We start from the raw sequence: 6,804 nt of genomic DNA on the forward strand, positions 1-6,804 counted from the left end.
GTCAAGTAAAGTATTTATCATTTTGTAAGCAATTCACATGGGAAAAGCAAGGGCTTTCTCATCAAATAAATCTGTTTCTTTTCTTGTTTTATAGTGTGTGTGTGTGTGTGTGTGTGTGTGTAAAACAAATGTAAATAAATACATTTCGCTATTTGGTTTAGTTTTGTATTTTCTGTGTAACTCTTAGTAAATTTAAAATCTGGATATCCATGGTAGAAAGAAAGTCCATATTCCGGATATGCAGTTAAAACTGAACTAATTATGTTGGCATTTTTCCCCATCATGATTGGCAATTTTGGCAGGAGTCAATATAAACAGTATGCTTGAAATTCAGGGACTTAATTAGAGTGAGGAGACCTAAATCCTATTTTTTAAAAACTTTCTTTTCCCCGCTTTTAATCAAAAGAATAGTTCCACAGGCCTCATAGAGAGGAGAAGTCCAAATAATTCTAATAGGAGCTGTCATCTCCCAAATCTCTTGTCTGATGGTCATGCCTCTAGATAATTAGTAAATCACTGGGAAATTCATTAGTTTTGGCTCAAAGCCCAATTCCCAGAAACATTATATTTTCACTTTCACACCTTTGAGAGAATTCCTCTTCTAGGTGCCTAGGTTTTGGATCAGAGTGAAACTGTCATATCTTAATTATATTCAAAGCTACCCTCTTGACTTCTATTTCAGCTGTGACATTAGCCTTCACACTTGGATTGGCTTGAATTCTCTCTGGTTTGGGAGTGAGAATTTCATATGTTTTCTTTTCATCGGCAGACATCTGTATCCTGTTTAACACAGGATTGTAAAATTCACAGAGCCGGAAGGGCTTCAGCACACTGTGATCGCTATGGGACTCATTCCTTTCAAGCCAAAAACTACAAAAATCCTATTACCAGTGCATTTAAAAAATATTTTCACAATAAAGACCTGGAATAGAGAAAATCAAATTATTATAATAATGATCTTTACAAACTGCTTCTCTTTAACTACAGATAGTTTTCCCATCATTCTTGACTTTTTCTACACCATCTGTATAAACTGAGTTACTTAGAAGAAAATACATGTCTAATTTAGAGAGATGATTAACCACTCTTAGAGTTGAGAAGACTCAAACATATTTAGGTAGAAACCAGTGTTATTTACTGAATGGTTTCTGTCCTGGAGGACATAGAAGAACCTCAGTCCCATTATGTGTACAGAGTTTTATAAATGCTGAACTATATTGACATTCACTTCATCACATGATTCTATAAAGGAAAGAATTAGTTTTGCAGATGAATAAGATGGAACCCAGAGATAAAATGACTTTCTAGAGTTACACATAAACGAATGATTAGTTAAGACCAACTAACACAAGTTTTTGTCATTTTCTTAGCTCATATGTCTACAATTTTATGTTGCATTTTTAAAATATTTTGTCCCTTTTTTATTGTAATCATTTCATCTGAAGGTACACAAAAATTAATCAACTGCTTTTATATGAGACTATGAAATAACAGTGCTATTGCTTCCAATAAAGAATCAATAATTGTTTTTATAGCATTAAGGTAATTACAGTCATTTGGAAAGATAGCATCAACTGAGACTTTTTTGCACTTACGACTAATCCATTTTAAACAAAAGCCAATCTTAAAAACGTAATTCCAGAAAAAGTGCAGTTATGCCAAGAACACATAAGAAAGTACAAGAATCTCATAGGTTATGCTATACCAAACAGACAAAAAGTAAAATTGATTTTATACTCTAAGTCTATACAAATAAATAAAATCCGATCTTCTTTTCCTGTATGTATGCTTAGCTTTCTTACATAAATAACAAAATATATTCCATCACTTCAATAGAATGAACTCCTTGGAAAAAAACTGAAAAGAGCTGATAATCAAGTCCCAAGAGTTATGCTTACTTTTATCAACTTCCTGACATATTTAACCTAAGCAGAAAAATCTTGTCTGTAAATTAAGCTTACAAGTCTACATGTGTCTTGAAGAATTCTCCCCAGTTGCATATACCCCATGCTGCTTTTGGTTTCCCACCTCTTCTTTGCTTCAAACCCCCATGCGAGTTTCTTCTTTTTTCGAGCAGCCTGTGAGTTTTCAGCCTCCTTTTTGGCTTTTACAAACTTCTGACAGGCGATTGCTTTGGCAATTTTTACACCAAGCTCTCGAGTAGCTAGCTGGTTGCTGAGTTCCTCACCCTTCTCAACATCCCTCTCCTCCACAGCCTGGTCTGTCCTCTTTTCAAGGCCAGGCTTTTCAACCTTTTTCTTTTTAACAGGGCCTTCAAATTTATCATTAGCTCCGAAGTAGGGAGTAAGCTCCTTCCACTGGGTTTCATTTAAGGACTGCTCACTATGAGATTCCTTTTCATTCTTCAATTTACCTCTTCTGGAGCATTTTCTCTTTCTCACTCTGAACCTTGAGGCCAAAGTTCTCTGTTCAGAATGTTTCTTATGCAATTCTTGAAATTTGTTCCATGTATTTAAGGGAATTTCAGAAGGGCACTCTTCATATGCATTTGCCTTGGCCTCTGTTTTGATTTTTGGTCCATCTGCTGACAAATCTGAGATTTCTGTGTCTTTAATGTTTCCAGGCTCTTTATTTTCCTGTAAGTTATGATCAAAGTTTGTGACATGGCCTCATCTTCAGAATTCAACTCAATATTAACTTTCATTTAGGGCAGGAGGCAGCAGTCTGCTCCACATTTTTTCGATCAGGAAGTGGCCACTCGGCATCCATCTTAAGACTGCGTTTTAAAAATGTGACCACTAACTTCAAGGCAATAAAAATTTAATTGGAGAAAACGATAAAATAAAATAAAATTTTAACCCAATTTTAAATTTAACTCAATTTTTAGCTAAATTAACGGAGTGTTTTCAGTTCCTTATACAAGACTTCTATTTCCAACTTCTGCCCAAGAGTATTGTCATTCGATTGAGCAGTTGACATCTTTAGTAATCCATCCCCTATAGAAATATTACTAAAGCTATCTTAAATGGCATTGGTAAATACTGATAGTATATTCTAACAGAAGTAAGAAATACTGCTGTTCTCCAAAACGAACCACATTCCAAACAGCCCTCTGCTGAATTTAGCTGATAATGAATGACCGGAGTTAAATTGACTGTACTTAAATCTCATCTTTTTCAATAAGCAACTGTTGACTATAAGAACAAAAACAAATATGTGTCTACCTTGGAACAGGAAGACTGTATAGAATATAGCATCACATTTTGAATAATATAAGAAAATAGTAATATCCCAGTGATTTTTCAAATTATCACGTACACTAAATATTTTCTATGGTATGATGCTCTTGAATTGTTTATTATTAATTGGAACTTTGGCATTTTTTAACTATTAAGAAAATTTTCCTTTATTTTTCCATCTTTAAATTTCAGTATCATGGAAAGATAGCACTGTTAATGCAAAATACATGTTTCTATAAATTCCCCATAGTCCAAAATAAAATATTTATATTTCTAGATTGGAGTGAGAAGGGAATTGGAATTTCTTGGAAAGTGTCCTTGTTGCAATAAATATTCAATATTCTGTGGGGTTTTTTTAGTATTCTTTGATGAATCAACAGCTTTTACAACGGATTCTGAAAGTTCAGCTGACTCTTGCAATCTCTTCTATGGTAAATGTCTTTGCTGAAGAAATCTGACAGGTAAATTCTGAGATTAGGAGCATTTCCAGTGGAGATAAATAATGATGGAGACAGTAAGTGTGAGAGATTTTGTAGCTGTATCTAAGAAACATAAGTGAAAGTTATATGAGAAAGAAAAATGCAGATTATACCAGACAGGACAGATATGTGACAACATTTAGAGGTTGTTACAGTGTCTGGCCTTTAGGGGTATGTGTTGATATTTATTGAGTTAATACATACAGAATTGAATGGATGAGTGCAGTCATGCTCTTTTAAGCCCTCGTTTCAATAAAACTTTGAAGAGAGGGGGAAAGACAGAGAGACTTTACATGTTAATATAACATTATTTGCTCTTACACAAAGACCTCCAGTCAGAACAGCACTTTTCTAGGTCAGACAAATCTGTGCCATATTGCAGAACACCTCTGGGAGGGACCAGTAGACATGGCAGATCAGAATGATGAACATGGATAGACGGTGAGCAAAATTTAGAAGACCAAAAAATGTCAGAATTGTTTTTCTCTAGTGAACAATTCCCTTCTCTCTCTGGAAACCATCTAAGTCTACCTGGGACCCTTCTAAGTCTTACTGTAGTCTTCCTTTTATGATTTATATCAGTGGTGGCCAATCCATGGAAGGCATGCCGCTGTGGAGTATTTGTTAATCATTGAAAGCTCTGAAAGTTTCATCATCATTAGTTTATATCCTACAGGTTTCTCTCAGTTAACTCTACTTACCCTCAATTAAACTGCCTGTAAATATAAATCCTATGCATTCTTTTTGGAATGTACACATCATTTGGAAAACTAGGCACTCCCTAAGACTCAAGTGGAACACATTCTTCAATATAAATCTTTCTTTCATTCCTGCTTCTCACCTCCCAGCACAAATACTTTTTTCTCCAAGACATTTCCTAAGATGTTGCTCCACTAATTGTGCTGTTTCAGGACTGTTTGCACATCCTTTCTTAGTAGATTAAGGATTACTGGACAACCATTGTATCATACTGTTTGAATCCTTAGCATCTATTATAACACTTGACATGTATTAAGTCTAGAAACATATAGCTAGTAAAAAAGATGAATGGATGGAGCAAATGGTGGAGTGTGAGTGTATTCTTTTGGATCATGCAAGCTCCCTCTACTTCGTTATACATTCATTCATGTATACATTTAGTTGGCCAAAAATGTACATTGAAAACCTCTTCCCATATTGTCTAGAAGTATTGTTTATCTCACTAGACTTACAGGCTTGACTTCCATGCACATTCCATGCCCACCAGCCTCCTCCAAGCCTTCCCGGACTCGGGCAGCTCTGCAAACCTGGAGTCTGCAGGAAGTACCCAGCAGGCGGCTGCTGTGATCCCTGGTGACTGTTGCTGCTGCGCAGCTGGTGGCTGAGTTCTCTTGGGACTGTGCTACAGATTTGATTTGTGTCTGGGTGAAACCCTTGTAGCCACTTGGAGGTGAGGTCAAGAGTTCTGTGAGAGTTTTTGCTCTTTGCTTCTGTGCAAGGCCAGCCGTGAGCAAACTGGATCTAATAGCAGATAATGAAGCCCGGGTGAATTTCCTTGGCAGGCATCTTAGTTCCTGTTCTCCATCTATTTGGACTAAGATGCTTCCTACCAGCTCAGTTTGATTCTGAAGAGAGGGCACTGCCTGCCAGCTATGAAAGAATAAAGAAAGAGTTAATGGGTATCAAGGCCCTGTGAGTGCACTTTCCAGTCCTGTGGTGATATCTCAGTCATCTCCACTGTCCTCGGCTGTAGGGTTACAATCCCATCAGGGATCCGGTGGAAACAAGGTGCTGAGATCCTGAGAAACTTAAATCCATCGCTAGTGAGCGATGCAGCAGGATTCCAAGGCAGGCTTGCTGCATGTGAGGCTCAAGGACACATTGTTTGCTTTGAACAATCATCTGTGGTTCCACAAAAGTCGACTTTAACATGAAAGAAGACTAAAAAATATAGCTATCAAATGAACAAATGTCTTCAAAACTTAGTGAACTCACAAAGCAAAATTCAACTGGAGGTCAGAAAGATGAGACAATTGAACAGTCAAGGAACCCGGAAAGTGAATCACTCCATTAGTTGGAGTGTTGGTATGTAGATTTCTGTCTTTGTGCAAAATGCTGTGATTATAAGCCAATTATAGATAGATATGGACATAAGCCCACATACATGTACATGTGCACACACACACACAAAGTGAAGCCTTTGCCTTTTCGTTCTTTTTTTTGGTGGTATTGTGATTGGACCCAGGGCCTTCACACTGGGCTACTTTCCAACCCTTTTTATTGTTTTACTTTGAGACAGAGTCTCACTATATTACCCAGGCTGGGCTGGAAATTGCCATCCTCCTATGTCAGTCTTCCAGAGCACTAACATTATGACACACCACCACACCTGTCTAAACTTTTGCTTTAGTAAATTTTATTCTTGTCTGATTATCTAGCATTTCTCTATGAAGTCAAGGGAAATAATCCCTCTGAGTTCCCCGTCACAGCAAAGAGCACGAGGAATGTGTCCAATAAATATTATTTGAATATTGATTTCCTCCAATGAAATTATCATAGGGATTTAAAAGATGTGATTTTTCAGATCCCTCTGGCAAGAAAGAGGAGAGCTCCTCTCAATAGATAAGAACTCAACAGCACTCTTTCCACAAATATGTGTAACTACACTTACATATTAATAACTAGAAATGCAGTGGCAAAAAAAGCTTACTCTGTTCCTGTTATGTCAGTGATAAAACATGAATTAATTAAATAGCTATACTAGGAATGTATAATTATAAAACAGAAAAGGTTTCTGAAGTAATTGAACTTGCTTTTCAAAAAGCATAAAAAAGAATGTTTCAGTAGCCAGTGATACATGAACTTGGCTTCTGAAGGATCAATAGGAGCCAAGGAAGGGCACAAACGATCATAATGTGATGAATTTGAGGCTTGTGGACAAGAGGGCTTTCTGTGAGAGTGGTGGTTACATGGTGGTAAAGACCGAGGTATACAATGGTCATGTTAGAGACAGAAACAGACAGGTGAATGGAATGCAGGCCAAATTACGATAGACCTTGGAAATGCAATGAAAAGGTTAACAGAAGTAGAAACCATAGTTAATAGTAGTGGAAATAAGATAAAATGAGTCAGATTCAAAACTTTAT

The 6,804-nt window shown here is 36.6% G+C and overlaps 1 pseudogene; it reads right to left on the bottom strand.

Annotated features, from left to right (window-relative positions):
* Positions 1 to 1,910: 1,910 nt before the first annotated feature.
* Positions 1,911 to 4,854, bottom strand: LOC101713834 (protein FAM204A pseudogene; annotated as a pseudogene).
* Between the last annotated feature and the right edge of the window lie 1,950 nt (positions 4,855 to 6,804).

This window comes from Heterocephalus glaber, unplaced genomic scaffold (assembly GCF_053883595.1).
Source record: "Heterocephalus glaber isolate CG9 unplaced genomic scaffold, H.glaber_assembly_v1.0 deba00001428, whole genome shotgun sequence".
Taxonomy (NCBI): domain Eukaryota; kingdom Metazoa; phylum Chordata; class Mammalia; order Rodentia; family Bathyergidae; genus Heterocephalus; species Heterocephalus glaber.